Raw genomic sequence first — 24,076 nt, forward strand, 5'->3', positions numbered from 1 at the left:
TACCTGTTTATGTGTCTGTCTGTCGCCTCTAAACGCAGAGGTGAATTATAGAGCTCGGTAATGGAGACCGCAGAGGACCGGGGTTCTTGCTTTTCCCCCCGCAGGAGACACACAAACTCACCGGACAAATAAGGCGTTAAAGGACAAATACCGGCTTTCAACGGAAAACGCCGCCGCTGCTGTTTACCACAGAGAGGTCTTTCTCCTCTTTTCAATCTACACATCTTGAAAAACAGATGCCCTGTTCGGGAAGTTACGGACAAAACACGGATACATCCTCCAAGTCATCTTCTCCTATTTTCAAGAGGCGCTCTACACCGAAGGTAAAACGGCTCCACGGAGACCAAAACTGTTGATTTGCCGGTTGATGTTTGTACATATCGCTCTCTGAATGTAGTTGTGTTTTACATATTAAGTAAAATATGTCAGGCAGGAGTGAACATTTCGTCCAGAGTGGGTGGGAAGGTGACTCATGATGATTCAAACGCTGTAGAAATCTGGTTTGGAGTCATTATTTACACTGCGCCTTTGCGGGGTTCAGAAGACAGGCTACAGGCTATCTCCTGGAAATTTCACAGGCACTCTCACAGGACGCTGGTGTCCGTGTGGTTAAACAAACAACAGTGAGAGATCTGTCTGTATGATGTTGTGATGTATATGTCTGAAATGATGCCTCTCCTCCGCGGGTTTCTCAGCAATCTGTATTTTTGACAGGTAAAGCAATGCGTAATGGAGATGAGCAGTCTTGGGTGGTAACGGGCCAGCTGACATCTGTGACACAAACGTGTTCTCGTGTTAATCAAGGACTACATGGGCAGCTCAATGCATGTAAATCATAAGGAGAGCATTCAGCAACAAGAAGTAATACAATCTGACTTAGAGAGCTGTTTGTGCCACAAGATTTTTCTGTAAAAAAAAATACTGCATTTCTACAGTACAGACACATGCAGTGTTGGTGCTGTGATGTCATATACAGTTTATTTTTGCTCATATGGTATTACTAGACATCATATCTATCACCTCCTGGAATTTCCTATATGATTTTTTTAATTCATATAAATACATATAGTCATTTTCACAAGGTAGCTGTAAATAGAGGATACAATAAGAGATCCTCCAGGCAGTAGCATTTGACATTTGACTCAATGTTATAGCCTATGTCACATATTGCTGTCAAAGTAATGTGTGCAAGACTTGAGAAATAGCAGCTTGTTCTCCGCACAATATGAGGTGGCACTGAGGAAACTGGGGAGACTTGTTATAACTGCCCCTTTTCAATGTTGAACATCAAGAGAGATCATTTTATTAGTTAAAAGCACTCCAGCCCTGACACTCTGAAGAGCCATGGATCAAGAAGGGTTTTCTTAACTGTGTTGGTCGCACTAAGAATTGTGACAACTAGAACTGCCATCTGTTTTATGGCAGGTGGAAAAACTCATATTTAGTGAAAGATTAGTTTTCTGCAACTAATGATACTGATTTCAAATGCTAAAAAATGAGAAATGGCTGCTGTATGGCCGCTGGAGCATCATAACATCTAGCTTGCTTCCAGAGATGATGATTTAGCTCAGACTCCCAGTCCCATATTTACAAGGTCAATTACTCCACAAACCCAAATGAATCACCTATAAAGCTCTGACCACTCACAGCTGAGTGGGCCAGTTCAGAATATTGAGGGTAGAGGAGATGTTTTTAGAGTAAAAACGGTGGCAAACTGTAATCCGAGTGTCATAAATAATAATAAGATAAGGCACTTTAAAGGAAGCCACACAATTAACTGATCTAGATCCAGCTGTGTGCAGCCAGGGATCATCTAATCACGATAAATCAATAGTGTTTTTCCCAACAGTTTAATCAAATTAACCCCAGTGTGGCTCTACTGTATAGATGACATGAAACGAGTTGTAATTGCTTGATGTACTACAATATGCTCAGATCCTTTTTAGTAGGTTGCGGTGTCTTTCATTCCATTAAATTAACAGTGGATTTAGGTCTAGCTACCCTTTTAGCACAGCTTTTTGAGTGACCTGAAAAGCAGCCTAACTGCTGCGTTAGTGGCCTCAATTTGCCTTAACTGCAAAAAAAAAAGGAAAAAAAAAACTTGTAGGTTATGCTAACTCGTAGCCATTTATGTCCATCTTCTCTCTCTTGTTCTCTCGCTCTCTCATCCACTTTCACACACTCTACCTCTCTCTCCCTCCTGCTAGTATGCACTCACTCAAACTGTGTCTCATCGCATCTCGTCACTCTCAGCAGTACTCTGCCCTCTCTGCTTGTCTCTCACACACACACACACACACACGCACACACACGCAGACACACACACACACACAAAGAAGCATACCAACCCACAGCCATGTTGGATATTACTTGATAAAATCTGTGATCTTTGCACTTCTCTAGTCGAACCTCTCACATATATCTTGTGTCACAAATTGATAGTTTGTGTCTGTTTTCCTCATCTCAGGCACTCCTTCTAGAGCTGCCTACTGTACAGGATGACCTCTTTGACCTAAGAACAGGATCATCTGTTTATTTAAGTCAGTTATGAACGCCTGCATTTTCATGTCACATATTGTATAGATGGAAAGAAATGGCACCAGAATAGAAGTTCCAAACCCCAGTGGTATTTCAAGGGCAGGTCATTTCTATTTTCTCTATTTGCGCAGTGGCTTCATTGTAGAAGGATGGTATATTGCAGAGGGCCATTTATAATGTATAGAGCAGCCCTGTATTAAATATCTGCAGAGTCGGAGGTGTGTATTCCACTGCTCAGTCAGTGGGGCTAGATTACACCATATTGCACCAATGAAGGAATGAAGGCAATATGGGGAAATGGGAAAAATCTTTTTTTTCCTTCTTGTTTTTCTGCAGAGAGTTCGCCAGGGTGTTGTGTCTTTTTGAAGTGTGTGGGCTCAGTAATAATTCATATTTAAGTTGACGCCTTAATGGCTGCAGTAAATAGGACTTATAATGTTGTTGTTGTTGTTGTACAGAAAAGGTTTACAAAAAAGTTGTTGGCACTGACGCTGAAGTTCAGGGGATGAAAACATAAAAGGAAGTATGTGAACAGACTCTGAAGCTGCAGAACCAGATAAAGTAGCAGAAGTCTATATTTAAACGCCCTCACCAGAGAGATAAGATGTCGTCATTCTCTCCCTGTTGGAAACTGTTTCTGCAGAAGAAACCAAATCTTTCATATCTCTGTGTCCTTTTTCTGCTTGTTCTCAATAAGGCTTTTTCAGAAATAGATCACAGCTTCACATCTACATATTTACAAGACCTTTACATGTAGCTTTGGATGAAGAGTGTGCACTGTTTTGATCGCAGAGCAAAAAAAGAGACATCACATTTGTTTATTTACCTTCCATAGCAGTCAGCAGGTATAACCAACAATGTGAAAACTGAATAATTCACACAGTGAAAATGTCAATCACCCTTTTTTTGCTCTCTGTTTGCCAATAAGCAATTTTTCAATATAAAAATGGATGTGAGACAACAAGCAATCTTTACTTATAATAAGCTAGTTTGGATGCATGATAATCAGCCAGAATACTGTCAGTAAACTGGATTATGCTAAGCAATGGCTCCAAAGCATCCATCAGTAATATATTGTTTAGGAAACTGCTGTGATTGCTGGAAGGATAATGGAACTGAATGAAAACAATGTTTGTCATTCGAATAAAGTCACGCCACAATTCTCACCCATCTTCTTATTACAGAAGGTAACAATAACACCCACAGGGTGTGTGATTTTAGAAAAGGATCATATCAGTGTCAGTGCTGCATTTCTTTCTCTAGAACTCTTTGTTTTGCTTACCTTTTTCTCACTTGCTCTTCTTAACCTCAGACATTCAATTTCAGCTGTCATGAGCACAAATTAGCTGATTCTATCTTTACTTAAAACCTAAGAACTTGGAGAGAGGTTGTGCACAACCTCACACTCCCAAACTTTCCACTCTTTCCCAACCCCCCCCCCTCCCCCCGAAATCAAAGCAGTGTAGTGCTGGTATATGTGACATGAAGTAAGACACTTTTGACATCAATTAAAGCCTCCTTTACTCGTCCAAAACCCAAGACTATCCACTCTAATTAAACCTTACGTCTCATGTCCCTTGAGGTGGTAGGCTAAGGAATGGGTGCCAAACCCTCTTTTCACCTGCCCTGCAGCTAATAGCCATGCTAGCTGTGCTGCGCTGGGATACTAGGGTTGGCACATGTTCAGGCGGGCAAGAGGGGGAGCTTTACCAACAAGGCTGTTGTAATTCTGCTCACAACATGACCTGCTACTATGGCAGTTGGAAACACTTGTGTTTTCTGCAATATACTGGATTATTAGTGGTATTTTTGTATGGTCGCTGTCAGTTTTTCTCCATTTACTACTCATACCATATTCGTATGTGGCAAATATGGTTTAGTTTAGGCAACTACCTAAAGTTATAGTTAGGAGAACATTGTAACAGTATTGTTGGTGTGAGACCTGGGCCTCTGGTGCCAAAGCTAAACAGATTATACATCAATCTCAACCACCACACCCTTATGTTTTTGCTGTACATTATGAACATGAGAATGTCCTGCATTGGCACTAAACATTTTCAACTGTCTTGAATAATGCTGAATTCTAGATGCATTAATATTTGGTTTGAGAAACACTGTGCACTAATGCAAAGCAGTACATAAAGATCTCACTTGAGGCAATATTGTATGAGGATCCTGGTCAGACATGGAACAAAGATACAGTGTGTACACAGTTTGTGTACATATTTGTCATGCTTATCTGCTGCCTATTTGAAATGCATGTCACGCATTCAAAAAAACATCCACTAAGGAGATTCTTCACACTCTGGGTCTCCAAATTTTCTATTCTGCAAAGCTTAAACTCAGTGGAACCCCAAGGATAATTATGCACTTTTCCAAAGCTTTGCTAATGACCATATAAAGGTATGCAAAACACCCACCTAAGTTCAACAAAGGTAAGCCTGGGAGAAATTAAAATGATACTCAGGTTTTTTCAGATCAATGCCAAATCATGTGTTTTGTGTTTTCATGTTTTATTTGATAGGCTAATTATAGTTTTTATTGCTTAGGGAATACTGTAGTGGTCAGTCAGTTAGCCACTGGAGCAGAAGATATTTGTTAACATCCCTTCTTGACACTGTAATAATTATGGAAGCATATATCCAAACTCAGCAAACAAAAAAAATAATGTGTCATAATAATGTGTCTGTCAAGAGGTTTCACTATTTGTGTAAACAAGCACCCTCCATCAGATAGCTGAAAGCGATCAACAGACCAAATACCCAGAAGAATGAGCTGTAACAAGTGTTAGTTATGTAGACACCTGGATTCAATTCCTGTGTGCAACAGCAATTATGTTGCCTTTGTCAGTGAAGTGATCATCAGGAGATCTTTTCTTTTTTCAGCTGTTTTCTTTGAGGTGATTAACTGGCTGTAGCCTAACAGAGTGCGAGAGCAAGCAATCCTGACTGAAGGAGGTCAATGGTGTGTGAAATGTGTGTTATGATGGATCCATGGTGGGGTTGTGTGCTTGAATGTATACATGTCTATGTGTGTGACATCAAGTGCCTCTTTGTGTGTGTGTCTGTGTTTTTGTATGAGCTGTGGATGGTGTCTGATTGTAAGGCAGAATTCCTTTGAAGTGCTCTAAGAACTGTTTTTTTCTCTGAGTGAAATGATTTCCTTCAGCCAAATGTTGAAAAGAGACTTCCTTTTTTTTTTAAACCAATCTCATCTAGTGAAATGTATTTTTGTCACTGGTGAATTTAGACTTCTTTATCTGGAAGACCACAGAAACTGTCTAAAAGAAAATCAAGAAAAAAATCACCTTAACCCATTAAGGACAAAAAGTATTTGCCACTGCCTTTAATTTAGTCTGTCACATCCGCTTTGACTATATTGGAGGTTATCATCACACATTTAAAAAATACATTAAATGTTGGGGTAAAAGTAGAGTGCAGTACATGTAGCTATTTTTATTTAGAAAGCAATTATGTTTTCAAATTGTGTGTTTTTGAAATGTTGACTGATAAATTTAAGGTTGCCAATGTTTCCAAAAGTAGATGGAATGGAAAACAAGTAAAAGATCATAAAGATTTATGTATGCAAAGCCTGCAATCATGGATGATGTCGCAGTTTGGCAATAAACACTTTTAAACTTTGAAATATTTTGAGAGTGAAAAAAAACAGATAAGCCAAGAACCTTGCACACAATCAGTGACACTGGAAGAATTATTTCTTTCTTTGTCATCAATACAACAATTAAATTAACATGAAACAATGTAACGTTTACAGTAGTTGCAGTTTTATAGAGAGTTGTTCTCTTTTGTACCGTACATGGTGTTCTTTTTTTGTGATTACATTCTTTATTTCTTTTTCGGCCTTTCTTGTGCTCATCTTTCCTTCTGTTTTTTTCTGCATCTGCCTTTTTTCCTCGCCCTAATCCCCCCCACCCCCCCACCTCCTCGCCTCCCACCAACCCACTGCATCTCCCTCCCTCTCCACCGAGCCACCTAATAACAAGGCTGTTCCACACACAGGCCTGCATTAAAATGCAGACCCCTCTCTCTCCTGCTCTTTCTCAATGGCCTTAATCCTTTCCTCCTCTCTGCTATGAATGATAGCCTCAGCAACTAGCCCCCTGTCTCTGGCAGGCATAGGCCCATTGCTAAACATAATGGTGAGAAAATGGCTGCAGTGGAAAGACGTGTCTCCATGAGGAGAGGTCAAGCTGTCAGCAGCTCAATCATAATGTTCGGAGCATACACCCGGGAACCTGGCCAAGAGAGAAGGTCCATGTCAGGCCCACAGCAGAGAATTAGAAAAGTTGGATGTTACTTACAAGCCTGTTTCAGGTTTAATACCTTCAGTAATTCAGATTAGAGGTTTTGGAGGTTTCTTGAAGGTTGTTTAGTGCTGTGGTTGATTGCAGATTTCTGGCAGTCTAACAGTTCTCGTTGGTGTGAGAGAATTCAGCTCAGTTTTTTTGGTTTCAGATCAGATGTGGGAGTGTGTATTTACTGTGCGAGATGTGTGTTCATCTTGGTCTGTTTACCTCAGCTGACACTGTATTAAGTAACATTAACAGAAGCTCTGTATGTGTGTTGTTTGTGTATCATTGCAATCTGATAATGATATCTAAGAGAGCATTTAGTCCCTAAATTAATGTGCAAAACAACCTAATTCATGTAGACATACTGATGCAGCTGCTTTGAGCCACAGTATTGAGAATAATGTTGATATTTTTTGAGGTTAATTGTAGGAACAATTAGAATAAATAATACCTGGAATACAAAATAAATGCTTGCATTAAATTAAGCTCATTAAAGGAATGCTTTTACATTTTGGAAAATACACTTATTTGCTTTCTTGCAGAGAGTGATGAGAAGATGGATACCACTCTCATGCCTGTGTGGTAAATATGAAGCTACTGCCAAAAACCAGTTAGCTTAGCTTAGCTTAAAGACTGGAAACAGAGGGAAAGAGCTGCCAATTGCCTACCAGCACCTCTAAATCTCACTAATGAACTATCTAATTTGTTTAATCTGTACATAAACCTAAGTGTCAAAACAAAATGTTGTGGTTTTACAGGAAGATATGTGCCAGACTTTTTTTGACTGGGTGCTGTGACTTCCAGATGATGAAATACAATCTAACTGCAGAGAAAATTGAGGGACCGCTACAATTATTAAGGTGAAGGTCACGTGACAGCTGGAAGCAGCCAGAGGCTACTGTTTTATAGCCTTATTATGCTAATGTTACTTATACTGTATGAAGGTGATCATACAGGAGAAGGAGAAGCTGACTACTCTTTTTGGTCACATTGTACGTCAAAGCATTTGACCTAAGTGTACTTTACGAATAATATAATCGTTCCATTACTTTTTTCCATGACTACTGTGAATTAGCACTGATCAGTCAGCGATGCTACTGAAAAATAGGTTTCAGTTGTCACGTCACCCTGGATTTGTAAGTCCTAGTGGTTCTGAGAGTTGACTTCCCATCCAACGCATAAACCCTTTTATGGTTTGAGCTTCTGGTGCCTCCAGTCTTGGTGTACAGATGTGAGAGTGGCATCAATCTTATCATCTTACTCTTGGTTGGCAAAAAAGGAAATAAGTAAATTTTCCAAAATGTCAAGCTATCCCTTTAAGTCAAAAATGTTTACAAGCCAATTAATTTGACCATTTATTTTAATATAGACATGAAATGTTTCGTGATGTAGTATATTGGTCATTATCCTGATTGACAACACGCTACAAATCCTCTGCCAATATCATTTTGTATCTGTGTGTATGGCATACTTTGCCACTGTAAGTGTATGTGTGTGTGTGTGTGTGTGTTTGTGTGTCAGGTAGTGGCAGGATGTATCTTATTTGGGAACACCAACACCCCTTCATTCCCCTATAAAGAACATCACCACACCCACTGCCACCCGCTGCTAGTTTCTGAATAGCATGAGAGAATTCTTCTGTATTAGAAGTGAGGTCACTTCCCAGCCGGACAGAGACTCATTGAGATGCAAGGCCCCCGCCAGAGAGCCGAGTGAAAAAATGAAATTAGAGGACACAAGAACAAACGGAGAGGAGGCCCACCTCTGTGTTCAATTTACTTGTTAAATCTACTCACAATGCCTCGGTAATCATCTCGCTGTCTTTCACACACACACACACACACACACACACACACACACGCATGGTGTTGAGATGAATGGATTCACTTAGATACCGTCTGTGAAGTCTGAATAATAATGTCATCTGTGTTACTTGTGCAATGCAGGTGGAGAAGTTGTCTGATTGAGAAATTACACACTGTCAGTCTTAAACATTTTGATTCATTTTTTACAACTTATCACAGCAGTCAAAATCTAAATGTAAAAACTGCTCTCAGACACATTTTAGCTCTCTAAATTAGAAAAGATGTGTGGTAAAGGCTCATGAATTACCATGAGTGTGTACAATTTTAGGGTTTCTTCTCTCATTCTCCTCACTTGCAGTAACCCATTAGTGGTCAGCTGTCTTTTTCTTGTTAAAAGAGTAAGGCAGTGTGTTGTCAATTTTAATATTGCCATCTATTTATTTAAAGAATACCCTCATAGAAATGTTACATGCAGATTACAGTGAAGTCTCCCATAATAATGTCTCAAGTTGAGGCCAAGAGATGTAATTGCAGGATGTAATAGACTGAGATAAAAAAACAAAAAATTCATAGGATATTGTATTATTTCAGTGTGATTTTTGCACAGCTTAATTTTGTACTATACTTAAATGCAATTAGCAAAATTCATTCTAGCACACCTGTAGTAAAATCTCAGTCATTTACTTACAGAAGCAAAACACACACACACATACATGCTCGCACCCCCTGGCCCTCACATATACTGCAAATAAATAAATAAATAAATAAAATTTCTGGGCTGTGCTCAAATTAATCTAGGATTGACCTTAACTTCCCCCACTGATTGGTAAAATGCTTTTAAACACTTTTATGGCTCTCTTGTTGCTTTCCAGTGCCCAAAGAAATAACTACACTCTCTCTCTCTTCATCTGTCTCTCTCACGCTGCTCATGTGTTTGTGTGTGTGTGTTACCCGAAATAGTGATAATACATGTACACTATATTAAAACATATATACTGTAATGGAGTAACTGTTTAGTCACAGTGTTACTGCATATTTATTTCAGCTAATAGCAACAGGCTACTCAACCAAAATTGTTTTTTATGGACAAAGAAGTGAATAATTAACTGCAGAGATCAGAGTTAGCCCTCCCCCTCCCCTTCCAAGCATGTAGGAGAACCTATGGTGGATGCGAAATTCGCAAAATACATGAAAGGCCCTCTCTAGAGATAGTATTTGGTTTGTCTGTTCTGGGCCACTGTAGAAACATGGCGGTGCAACATGGCAGGCTCCATGGAAGAGGACATGCTCACTATGTAGATATAAAGGGCTCATTCTAAGGTAACGGAAACACAACAATTCTTATTTTCATGTGATGATACACTAATTAAAACATACTTATGAATATTATATTCCATTTCTGCCAAGTCCTTTCCGCTAGATGCCACTAAATTCTACACACTGCACCTTTAATGCACTGGTGCAATATAAAAATAAAGACACAGCAGATCTTAAGCAGAGCCTGTCAGCAGTACAGTATCTCTCTTCAGCTCCTTATCCTGCTTGAGTGCTTTGATCTGTAGAAGGCAAAGGATAATTCCTTTTCTTTTTACTTTTTCATATGCTTATTCATACTTTTTATTTTCATTGGAACACTTCACCTGTTTCTCTTTCCTTGTATTTTCTGTTGATGAAGTTTGTGTTTGTTGGTGGCACACTGATGTCTGTTGCTTTGCTGGCTAACACTGCTCCACCAATGACAGAAACTTCATCATTTCCTAAAAACCAGAGGAAGATGAACCTGTTCGTTGGTGTTAAGCTGAAGACAGCAATATACTAGAGGTTGAATCATTACTTCTGTATATTAGTTATATATTATTAGTCTGTATCCTTCAGCATCAGCAAGTAACACAACAGGAATGTGTTTGTCTGAAAATGTCACGGATTATTACTTAGCAGTGACATACAGTGCATGCTGGGGTAAGCCATGATGCATAATTGCATTGTTACAGTGGGCTGATTTTCTGTCACTAATTGTGTATTAACTAATACAGTATTCACTGCTGGAGAAATAACACAGTGTGGCACAAATTAATGGCACTGAAAAGACCGAAGGACCCAACTTGGAAAAGAATACAGAGAGACATTGGCTTTCCTTCACTAATTGCCTGACATGATACTGATTGCACTGGCACTGTGCTGTTTGCTGTTGCACATGACTGTGTAAATGTTTTGTTGGAATTTGTTTGGGGTTGATTAACTTCTGCAACTCCAGAAAGTGATTTATTGTCTAATTTCTCATTCACCAAACCAACCAAAGCAATTGTTTCCCTAATGAAAGCTGGAGATGATCACATTGATATCAATTCGTGAATGTGTGTGTGTGTGTGTGTGTGTGTGTGTGTGTGTGTGTGTGTGTGTGTGTGTGTGTGTGTATTTCAGACTTTATGCATTTACAGTACAGTCTGTTTAGCTGTGTGCAACAAGCAAGGAGCTAAGACTCACACAGTCTGTAAATACTTTTTAACACCAGTTTAGTTATTATTTATTATTTTTATGCTAATTTATCTTTCTCTGTTCTTTTAGTTTATTTTGATTTTTGAATTCTTCTTCACACTTTGATACGCCCTGTGTTTGAAATAAAAATAAACCTGACATGGCTTTCGATATGAGTTGTTTTAGAGTAATTACTGGAGTTCTCAGCAGTGCAGAGCTGCAGGTGACTCATAAAGAATATCACAGATAAGATTGAGAGAGAAGTGTAGAGATAAACAGACAGAGAGGGAAACTGCGAGGTTCAGATGCCAGCTCCAGAAAAACAAGTGAGCAGTGATGAGTGTTGAGGCTCAGGAGACACAAAAATATACTTAATGTGGTGTATTAAAAAATCTATATACTAGGGTCATGCCTTTGATCTGTAACGACAAAGAGAGCTTGTCTCTCAACACAATAGACAACAACATGTCAGGTTCTCATCTCCACATGTATTGTTCACTGTCAGTGACAATCAAGGCTTTGTTTGCTTTTCTTCTCTTTATATTGACTTTTCTTTCTCACCCACTGAGGTACAATTCCCATATGATTAACAGTTGATGCCCCCTAAAAAGGTGTTAAACCTATCTTAAACTTGATCTCTGAAGTAGTGTTTTTATACAAACATATGCATGCATTCTGTGTGTGTGTAGTACAGTACATGTCCAGGTGTGCATGTACCTGTTTACAGGATTGAACGTAAAATAATCACCTTGCATATCATTGAAGTATTATTTTGTTAGTCTGTATATCTAGGAATTATGTCCATATTGGATGATTCTGAACCTCACAATTTACATCCAATGCAAATTTTAAGTGCTAAAGTTATGGAGTGCCAAAGCCCCAATTTAACCATATTTTATTTGCCATAACCACAATCTTTCCCTAATTTGACCTATACGGTAGTTTCCATGTGCAGATATTGCAGAATCATTTAATATCGATGTTCTTGTCTGTTGATAGAATTGTATTTTAGTTGATGATGAAAACAAAATGGCAGAATGTAACAAAGATAGTTGCATGATTTCTCTGGAAAAGAAGCAATGGTCAATGTAGTCAATGTGTGATTTTATATCAGTCATTATTTGTTGTTTTTTTTGCTACGTAAACACATTCATTTTGATTAGGATCCCTCAAATTTGTTTTTTAAAGAATTATGACCAAGATATGAGCTGTTGAAACAGCGGTTTCAGTTGAAAAGTCAACTTGTTTGAGCTCATTGGTGAACGAACAGGTGACACTGTTTATAAATAACCACAAACATACTGTATGTCTGGCATTTCTGTACTGAAATTTCTTATTAGTCAATATATTGTATGTTATGTGATAAACTGATATCAATGTATCAGTCAGGCTCTACTCAAAATGATGCTCCTTTATTATTCAGTTTTGGAAATGGAGTAAATTTATCCTGAAATACACAGTTATAAAAGAAAAAATCATGTACCTCTCTCTAACAAGCCTTCAACGTACCCCTCATTACCACTTTTAAAGGACACATAAGACATTAATATTATTTTAAGCTTTCTGATGTGGCCTTCTTGAAATGCTCTTCATACATGAAATGATAACTAGTATAAGGAAAAAAACTGCTATCACTGCTTTTTATGGAAGAGATCTAATAGACTCCAACCTTCTCAATAACCCATACAAGCTATCCAACCATCCATTAAAAGATCAACTCTTAGTTTGTAACCTTAGTTTTGGATCGCTGTGTATTTAACGAGTCATACAGGATTAACAAGGTTATCTATGCCAGTCAAATCATAAGCGGGCCCTGATTGGATGGCCTGAGACGACCTTAGCTTATCTGAGGAGAGTGAGGCTAATTATATCATCCTTTTTGCAGCGTCACAGTAGCTTAGCACTGGAGCGCTAATTCATGCTAACCTTGCTCGCTTGCTCTTGTTAGGCTGAGTCATTGACAACTTGTCAGTGGGTTTGAGAGGTTGTGAAGAAAGGAATAAGCCCTCCTGGCACTAGAACACTTATCATATTACACCAGCTTTTTACAGCAGCAATGACAGATGTGAGCAATAAGGATCAAATATTCCAATACAGTATTTTCTGGTTTGGGCATATTTGTTATGATACATTACTGCAGCCTCCACTGGCCATTTTTTTCTGTGATTATAACATATAATATATAGATTGTTGATTGTTATATGGTATAAATGAAACAGCTCAGATGCAGTTTCGTACTTGGGTGATGTAGTAGTAAAAAGGACATGCCCTAATAGATGTTTTAAGTTATCAATTTATGAGAAAATGTTAAAACAAAGACTTAAGAGAGTGTAATAAGACACATGAATGCACTGCATAAAAACATAATCTGAAGAAACCTATGTCACTAAGATGATGTTTTTTATGTTGCAGACCTTGACCAGAATTGGTTTAAAGTTCACAACAGGGTAAGAGGCCAGACTGGTAGATAATGGATGGTGTTGTCAGCGAGGCCAGCCAAACTTTACAGTGAATTCTAAAAATGGATAATCGGTGAAGTGATGCTAGAGTTAGAGTTAGAGTTAGAGTTACAGTATGTGTTGGTTAAAATCCTGTTGCTTTCTGCACTGTGGCAGGAGAGGAAATTATTTATATAACATAACAGCATTAGTGAGCACTTGACCACAACTCTTAAAAGTCTAACTGACAACGATTTAGAAAATCATGTCGATTACCTGGTGGTTTCTTCTCATTTTCATTTTCTCCATGGCATTACAAAAACTGGTGGCATTTGGTTTGACAACGACTTTATAAGAGTTTATGTTGACATCTGATGCTCTTGTTCTGGAAATGATTCTGCTTTTATCAATGAATCACAGAAGCAGGTAATTAAAATAAGGCCTGTAGTATCAAAAGGCAAACTCTGTACAGACTATTGCAACTGGCTGATGATCTGTGAGACTCTTGTAGCACATAGTACACACACAGTCCCACAATCACATTGTTGTTTTCTGAATAATTCATATAAAAGCAGGGATAAAATATATTATTTTTTCCTCATTTACCAGAATGCAACAGCCTTGACCTACTGTAGCCCCTCTACCAGTATGACAGAAAAATACAGGTTCACAAAAGATCCCACTTAGTGATCTTAGTGCCTACATGTACGTGCTTGTCATGCCACTTTTCTCCATGCTGACCTCTAACTGTGATATTTTCCCTCTTTGGTTTCTTCATTGTTACATCACATTTATACAAAATTATTATATAAACAATACAACGTGTAAAAATGAGCTAAAATAAGCAAATATAAGACAATATATTGCACACAGAGATAAATAATAGGCTATACATTTCTCTTCATGTCATTGACTTGTTGCCCTCGCTTTTGAGAAACACATGCCATTAAATGTGCTGTCGTGCAATGCGCTACACACTAAATAGCATATTATGTATGTTGGAGAGGAGAGTATTACTGCTGAGCATATCATTAACCTTTTAAGTGCTATATGATCCGGGCTTCATGTCTTGTGGCAACAGTAACAATGCACCCTGGCAGCAGTAATTTTAAACAGGCTTCACTGATCATTGTGATATAGAGGTCCATTTAAATTGAATGAATCACCCTGATAAAACTGCATTCATTCTTTCTACAGTAGATGTGAATGTGAGACATTCCCCATATTATTGTCATGTCAGTGTATTCTTTGTTGCTATGATATGAATCATGTAACCTCCACATTTAGTCCCCATGACCTGATTTTACTCTGTGTTCACTGTATGTGTGGGCTTTGCAGGCGCACCAGCTGTATACAACCAGCCTGGATTGTGGCCCATATAAGTTAATGCCATTACAGAGCAGATTATAATGAAATCATGAACAAAAGCATTTGTTTATACAATGACAGAAAACAGACAAATGGCTTTCGGGGCAATGGATTGTAATCTTTATAGATGCCTGTGTGCTTACGCTGAATCATTCTGCATTTCACTCATCACTGCCACCAAGCTGAATGCATGTCATGCATTAAAATGTGACAGGAATAATGTAATGTAAGACAGTTTGTGTGCTTGTTAGCGTACTGCTGCATGACTGGTGGTCTTTCTCCGTCTAGCCAACAGTCATGCCTCGTGTCTCATCAATGGCGCCTAACATTGTTCGCTGACTGTGGCAGGCTAACAAAGAGAGATTAAGAGATCGGTTGGGGGAATGATGCTAAATCGCAAGCGTGGTAAATCAATTGATTTTCAGAAGGAGAGCAACACTGATTCCACCACAGCACTTAGTGTGAATAACAGCTCACATTGACTGAGCTCCTTGCCCTGGAGGTCTTGTATGCTTGTGTATGTGTGTGTTATTTGTATTTTCGTGTCAATTTTATATTTCACTGATGTGTTTGGTTTTTTTTGGATCTCTTTCCTCTCAACAAAACTAAGATAAAACAAAGTATTGAAGGGTCATATTATTACTAAAATTATTGCAATTCATACTTAGGGTAACACAGATATCTGTACCAAATTTCATGGCAACCTATCCAGTAGTTCCCAAGATATTTCACTCAACTCATGGTGGCCCCAGAGAAAAAGGAAGGGGATCACCAAAGTCAGTAGGACTCATCCTCTGGGGATTATGCATATATATACAACATTTCATGGCAACTCATCCAGTAGCTGTTGAGATTTTCAGTCTTGACCAAAGTGGTGGACCGATCGACAGTGCAGTCTCTAAAACCACACTGCTACTGTAGCTTAGCTAAAAACCTTCAGGAAGCCACAAACAAACCTTCAATGTTTTGGTTCATGGATGAATACAGTCAGCCTATGTTGGACTGATCAGGTTCATGTGTCAGTGATGCACAGTGGCACATCACCAGAGGGAGATACAGTATATATCCTGCTCTGTAAGGCCCCAAGAGACCTACCCGTCATGCAACAGAGGTCATACTCAGTGGTTTTGTGGAGATCAAGAAGCCCATGAGAACTGTTACTGTGCATTGTGAGAATTGAAATGAATAAAAAAGAACAGAATAAATAAGAAAAGAAATGTTGAAAATTAATTAGCAGATAGCAGGTAGAAAAGAGAAACATTTTTGCCCTGATAATTTGAAGCACCTGTGCTTGCTCAGTGGAGCACTGTTACAAGATAGCACTGACTGTAACAGGATGGTCATTGTCACCTTAAGGCTGTTTCATACATGTGTCCCCCTCCTGCAGTGACAAGTGCTTATCCTGAAGTGAATTTTCCAGCAGTGATTCTCATGTAATCTTGACCTGCAGTCTCAGGCTGCAGAAGCTGCTCTGCCTCAAGTTAATGGACGCAATATAAAAGGTTCTAATACTGTAAAGAATTTTATTGCACAATGTAGGAATAAAATATAATCTTGTGGCATGACTGCTTCAAGTGGCGCATTACTATAAGTGCCCACCAGCAGGGTAATGACCAATAAGTTCATCACATTAAGTCCCCAAAGTGAGTGTTTCAACTACTGAGCCATGCATTTACAATGTGGTGCACTGAAATTTTAAGCTAATTTTAATGATATCATTAAGCTGATGGATGGTCAATATAAGAGCTTAATAAAGTATACTGGAAATTATTTTTGATGAGCGACTCAGTAAAGACAAGAACTTGTTTATATGGTTAAATGAATCAATGCATCCTCTCTCATCAGCAGTGAATAGACATTAGCATGCAGCTGTTTGTGGACATAAACTGAATTTTGTTGAGCTTGAAGAAGTGTTAATGTTTTAAGATTAATGACACTGGTGGGAATAATTTCTATTAGGACGATTGGCTTTTCGCTCCAATCAATCTAGTGACTTATTTAACATCTCACAGGTCATGTCATGTGACCAAGGTCATAAGCAGACTTCATGATCCATGACATTGCAAGTAAATACATGCGACTTAGTCCGCTGAGCCATCTGGATACCCACTCTGTGTGTCAAAGATGCTGTAAGAAAAGGTTGACCTTCACAACGGCAGCATATTCTGCCCTATCCAGGCCTGTTAGCTGACCTCATGAGCCATGCATATTTGATGCAAAACCTCACTCGACCTTCTCTAAAGTACAAGAGAAAGTATAAGGTGACACACCTCCTGACTTGATGCTTTTATGTCTAAAGTGCCTCATACATGTCGCCTATGTGTGATTTATTGAGGGCTTTGATGTTCCTAAGTGACAGAGCAAATCTAGGCACTGAGTTCCTCATGCTTTAAATAGGCCAACTGCTGACCTAATTGCAAGTACTGCTGTCAGTGGAAATGGGACTGGTGCTCCGATGAGGAGAGGAGGGAAGATGAGAGGAGAGGAGACGAGAGGACAGGAGAGAGGAGAGGAGACAAGTCGTGTTTGAAGATGATAGAAGACAAGCAATGGATGAAGAGAAGTAATGAATTGCTCCTTAACAGAGGGAAAGATGTGGAGGTGGCAGTGTGGCATGCAGCAGATGGCTGTCTAGGTTGTCTTGACGGTGGAAATTGTCACACGTGGTCACCGTATTCACACACACACACACACACACATAGAGGCCAAAAATAGCCAGGCTGTCTCAACGTTACCTCAGTGAAAATTGACTTGAAGAAGAAACTGTTCTTCAGTGAATCTTCAGCCCTGCTGACAGAAAGACAGGTTTAGTTAAGCAGAGAAAATAAAAAGATGTGAGAGCATGATGGTGAACTGGTACCCTTCTGGTGACAGACAGGCTCTAGAGTCTAATGTGTGTGTGTGTGTGGATGTTTGAGGGAGAGAGAGCGATATAAGAAGAGATTTGCATGTGCCTTCACATATACATTATGTACATATGTGTCTGACAGTTGAGCTTTTGTCAGTCTGTCCCACTTTGGCTGATAGGAAGCTATCAAACATAGATTATTTTGAAGTGGAAAGCTTTGATTTGTTTAAATCCATGCTCTGTTCTGAGCAAGCTAATGCCAGGGTGCTCTGAGGTCAGCCTCTGTCTCTTTTAATGCTATTGCTTTATTCCTCCTTTTGTTCCCTCTGCGCTCTCTCTTCTCCACTCCCCTACCCTCTCTCTTTCTCTGCCCCCTCACCCCTCACTTCTCATGCTCCCTTCCCTGTTTTCCCCCTCTCCTCCTGCAGCTGCCACAGTCCTTGTTTTTGACCTATATAATGACCTGGGCCATGTCCTGACAACACAAGGAACCATCAGATTTTGTCTCTACGCCAGCTCTAGCTCTGCTCAGCCATCGGCGATGCGCTGAACATGTGGGAGTTGTATTGTTTAACAAAACCAGATTTCGTCACTGTTGACTCATAGCAAAGCCAAAACATTGATGTGTTTCATGAACAAACTGCTAATTCTTACATAGGCTAGATGCATGTCAGCTCTTCTTTTCTAAAGATAAGTCCTAAAATGAAAGTTTGATTCACCTGCTCTCATGAAGTTTTTTCAGTTTATTGTGCTAGCATTTGAAAATGACAATAGCAGCATTATGGTGGCAGTGACAGTCGCTTAATAGAGTATATATACTGTTAGCACTGATGTGAGTCATGACACTGCAACCTGTTTTTCTTCTGCAGGATTTCATGCACTAGTTTGTATGAACAGCGCAGAACAGTCTCAACTGGCATACGCTGCCATACCTGGAGACATTTATGTTAAATATGCAAGGAAAGAAAAGCACTGATTGAGGCTCCCCTGCTTTTTAGTCCCTTTTTTGTTCTTGTCTAGTTGATCTGTTACAGTGCAGACACTTTTTCTGATTTAAAAATGATTAAAGACAGAGTCATTTCTCGAGGAGAAAAGTAACACACTTAAAAGCAAACTCCACATAACAACAGAAGAGGAAGCTCTCAATGTCTCAGCGCGACATCTGCAACGGGATTAGCAAATTGCTGTGACAGTTTGACATTTGAACCCTAGGGTAGAGCTAGCTGGTAGAGTTAGGCTGTTGATAGCTGTTAGTGATGGGGTCCTGACAGTGCCTGTTGGTATCATTATAAATGTTTGTGCTGCACCAACAGTATCCCCGCAAGAGATTGTGTCATGGTTTTTACCATTAGGGCAGACTTGAGAAGGATTGGCGGCTAATCCTTCAGGGGTTGCCCACGCTGTGAGATAATAGCTGACTTCAGTTGCAGCACTGACACTACACACTTGAGGTAGAAATCTGTGCTGGAGATAGATGGCAAAAATGTAACATACACTGACATCGACACACTTTCTGGTGAATAATTAACATGATTATACTGTTGCATTATTTCACATTTTATTCAGGTTACGCCACGTGTGGCTCTTTTGTAATATTTCAGAGGAATCAAACTGTTTTTTCACAAGGTCTAATCCAACTCAAGCACGGCAGTCCCAGAATATCTGATCTGTAAATCCGCTGCCCTTTCGAAAATGCCTGTGAGAGTTGAGTGTCGACTGTTTTTCTCAGTGACAAAAGCATCTCAGCCTTGGTCGCCGTGAATGTGCAAAGTGCTTTGCAGCAGGTCAGGACATGTGTGTGACAGATAAAGTGTGTGATTGTTGTTCTGTTACTGTTTTGTAAAGTGCTTTATTTTAAATCCATTTCTCTCTATCTTGCACGGCATCATTTGAAATGTCAACCATATCAAATTTTTGAAGTTGCTAAAAATAATCTAGGTGGCTTTTTTCAGATGCTTTTAATGTACTCTGCAAATTCCGAAAATCCATTTGCCTGATAAGCCCGACCTCATTCAGCCTCTTTTGTCTACTCATAAGTGTGCTAATGCTGCATGCCAGCTGTAGCCCTTGCTGGCCAAAATGATATTCAGGCTAACCAGAACCTCATCTGAGCACAGAGGTCATCGAGAGGTCACACTGAGACTGAGATTCATTCAGCTCATTAGAATACGCCGCTGCCACTGCAGCAGGGCTGCGCTATAAGCCAGTGAGTCAACTTCATTCAGCTCATATTATATGTGACGTATCATATGACATATCATGTGTTTATGTAAGTTTGTGTAAATCTGATGGTTCTCTGAACAGAAGTGTTTGTTGAGCTTCAGTATTTGAGGTTAAATGATGCTGAGGATTCTCAGGATATTCTGGTGGCAAACAGGCAGTGACGTGGCTTTTCACCCGGAATAATATTATTTGTGAGTAATGAGGATGTGAGCTGAGGTTCATATTCAGGTCATCATGTTTTTTGGTTTTCTAAATGACTCATACACTGTTGTGTTTGGAGATTTGTTTAGATTTGTTTTGAAAATAAGTTCATGAAATCACATCACATTACTATTTGATCATTTAGATATGGATTTTTAAAATTTGCTAGCAATGTGCTTGCCAGTGACTATGATCATTTCAAGTATTTCTGTCCATTTTTGCAGCTCCCGTAGCATCATGAGGTTTTATTTTCTTGTCGGATGTAATCTCACCACATCACCACAGCAGAAATATAAAATGACAGGAGGCTGAGGTGGATTGCTGAGATGAGACGTTGCATGCTGAAGAGTTTGCAGGTACACATAGAGTTCCTAATATCCTGAGCTCAACTTTTTCTAACAGCAAGAGTCTGTGGAGCTAATTCCATGTAATTACAATTTTGTGCGCCCCAGGCCCAGTTATGTGCTAATTCAGTTTGCTCTTTGTTTGCATAGTTTACACCTCCACAGTAATCCTGGCAAAATATTGATGTGCCTTCTGTCAAAACACTTTGTTAGATGGTTTTGCAACTTTCTTGTGGATTTGTGCATTTTTGGGAGCACAAATATGAAAGGACTGGCTTGCTATCAGTAGTTTCTGGCTATATTATGTCAGTAATTAACAGTCTTACTTATCTGTGTTGATAATTATTTTATAATTACTTATATTTGTTTTCAGCCTCATATTCCTCTGTTAAAGCCACCTTCATGGTAAGCAAATCCTTACAGCACACTCAATGTTCAGGGGTCAAAAACTGAACACAGTCAAACTTTGCTGTTCTGAATTTTAATCAGACTTATTAGGAATTTAATTATAAGTTGTTAGGGTTTTACTGTAATACCCACAGTAGATTGTAAGGAGATTTCACTGCTGTGAAGGTCAGTGTGTGTTTACATATGTGTTGTGTGTGAGTGTAGTTGTATATTGATTATCAGCCTGCTGATATGTTATGCTTGTTTCAGGAACATTTTAGCATCTGTTTGAAGTGAAGAGGATGATTTCTCTGGCCAAAAGGCAGCAAGTGCTGCAAATTGCCGTGTTCATGTCTCTCTCTCCCCCTTACTGTCCCCTCTTACTGCTTCCTTTCTGCCTTTTTCACTCTCTGTGTCCCTCATCCTTACTCTTACTCTGTCAAGTGCCCTTGAATGCTCTTTGTCAATGATGGGGCAGAGATCAAGTGGCAACCTCCGTGGGTGAAAAATGCGGTAGTGCCAAAAACTGCAGTTCCTCAATGGCCACTTGAGGCTGGCTCCAAAAGCGAGTAAATCCCCATAGACCCCATGTTAAAATGCCCAACTTTATACCAGAAATAAACATGTTTAAAGCCTGGTACAAAAAACATTTTTGGTCTCTGTAGCTAATTACCCCATTTATGACAACTGTACAGGGGGTGAATTTTTATATAACTCATCTGTTTAAATTTTATGAAGGGTTACAGTTATGCATAATTAAAAGCATGGCCACTTTGAGTGACAGGTGGGTGCCATCACAGGCAAGTCGCTACCATGGCAACAATGTTGGTTAGATAACATAAACATGCCGTTACCCCAGATTCACAGAGTATTGGTGTAGCTGTAGCTGTTGCTATTTCAATGTGTTTTCAGTTCATGGAAGTTAATTGCAACATTTTGATCACCTAGAAAAGTCTTGTTCAGTGTTTGGTTGTACTAAAAGACCCTCTAAGGAGTTGGATGTTCAGTTTTTTCCGGTAAGTACATTTTGTTTTAATGGTTTTGAGTGTGTTTTTTGGTGGCGAAAATTAGCATTAGCATTAGCATTATCACAGTTAACCATAGACTGTAAATGCACCGTGCTAACCAAGCTAGCAGCTAGCGTTTGGGTCAGCTCCACCCTCTCATCCAAATATGGTCACCTCTGGCTCCAAAAATCCAAGACGTCAACAGTCAAAATGCAAACATGAGGCTTCAAAACAGGAGTCCACAAAGCAATGGGTGACGTCACGGTGGCTACATCCATTATTTTTTACAGTCTATGGCAGAGATACAAAGTTGCTCCCATTCTTCTAGTCCTCCACAGTTAGCTGTTAGAAAACAATTAGTTTCAGCCACACTGCTCTCACTCAGCATTGGCACAGGCAAGACATTTTTGGGAATGTAAATGTGTTTACACTTTCACTATATGCACACAAAAATATTGTTATTATGGTTATTATTGACAGGTAAAATCACCCTGCTGCCAGCCAACCTATCCAAGATGAGATGACAGTTTTATATTTTTCACAGCACATTCATATTGGTAAACAATAAAATCCAGTAGAAAATGATGTATTTAACTGTGAATTTTATGATTTAAAGCTGCACTTATCAATATTTTTTATATTAACAATAGATCAAATGACTGCATGTAATGTGAAGGGGTCATTTGTAGTGACAAACCCACAGTTAATTATCACCCACATCTTCCAAAAAACCCCCATTAATACTGCTTTAAAATCGGACACTTTGCATAGTTGGATTTTGGTTTGTTTTAAAATGTATTGAACTGATCTACTGTGAGGCAAATGCTGTTCTTTGCTGAAACCTCTGAACTGAAACACAGCAGCTTGCATATAAGTTTTTCTGCACCTGAGGGAGTCAGTAGAAGGAGGAAGTGGCCACAGCAGCTCTTAAATCAAGTAGTCTATTAAAATGAATTAAGTTTTATTTTGCTTTTAGATCTGTTCTCGTTTTCTTCTTTGATTAGCTATCATTTAGTATTACCAGACTGTAAATAGTGACATGATGTGCAATAAAGTGTTATCACAGATAGTTAGTGTACTTTTTGTTTTCCAACCACCACTATATGAATAAAATAGAGGAAGTTGGTCTTTTCAAGTCTATTGTGGTCTTGAATAACTGTGGTCCCATCCATAGTAAATTATATACTGCAGTGATTTGTGCAACCTCAAGATGTATGCTTTTCAGTGTATGACATAGAAGACACTGAGGCTCACTGCACTGCAGAGCTCTGAGAAAAAAATTCATGTAGAAAAATCAAAGCCTGTCTTTATTCCTCTCTAATTCAGTGGGAAAATGTTACAAATAACAACCACTGGATTTATGCTGAAATGTTACACATCTACATTTACATTTCGGTGCCTGGAGAAAGTAGGATGGCCCTAATTTTGACAGGCAGCTGTGATCTGCCTACGGCTGTGTGAGTGACGCATTGCAGGCCTGATTGCATCTTCACAACAACTGTGGGCCAGAAAATCTGCTAGAGAAGAAACTATGTTTTCTTTTTGTGCTAATCCAAAAGGTTTCATGATACTGAAAGTTTCAGCCATCATTTCTATATATCTCTCAACTTCCTTTTTGACAGACACATACTGTACAGGACAGTGTTGTCACATTGAGAATACAGCATGAAAACGAATGATTGCTTTCTCCCTTTGACTTATGGATGATGTGATCAAATCCAGTGCTAGTTTAAAACTTCTTTGACTTATTGTGTTTTAGATCTGTGCAGTTAAAGATAAGAAGGTGATAAATTACCAGCCTAGTGTCCTACAGGAACAGCGTTCATAAGACGATTCTACAGAACAATTTATGTCTAGTGCCAACATTCATACAAGTAGTGTGACATTCAAGTATAGGGAGATAGACGTAAGGGTTTTGGCTCTCTAAATGTAACCTTTCCTTAACCATTTGTATTTGGGATATATGGATACCATAAAAATGAACAACTGAAAAATGTTAAAATGTCAAAATCATCCAGAATCTGTTGTTCTCTTTTGTGTAAAATCACACCATCACTGTACATTGTACATTTTGGGTCAGGTCTATTCCAACTGAGTCAAATCAATCATCTCCATATGGAAAACCAATAA

The 24,076-nt window shown here is 39.0% G+C and overlaps 1 protein-coding gene across 4 annotated transcripts in view; it reads left to right on the forward strand.

Annotated features, from left to right (window-relative positions):
- The window catches only part of dlgap4b (discs, large (Drosophila) homolog-associated protein 4b), a 117,873-nt gene that overhangs the window by 43 nt on the left and 93,754 nt on the right, over positions 1-24,076 (forward strand). For all 4 annotated transcript variants that reach the window (XM_044349056.1, XM_044349054.1, XM_044349052.1 and 1 more), the window contains exon 1: positions 1-323. This exon is cut by the window's left edge. The gene's annotated coding sequence lies outside the window, so the exon portion shown is untranslated. The remainder of the gene's footprint in view (positions 324-24,076) is intronic.

This window comes from Thunnus albacares, chromosome 4 (assembly GCF_914725855.1).
Source record: "Thunnus albacares chromosome 4, fThuAlb1.1, whole genome shotgun sequence".
Classification (NCBI taxonomy): Eukaryota; Metazoa; Chordata; class Actinopteri; order Scombriformes; family Scombridae; genus Thunnus; species Thunnus albacares.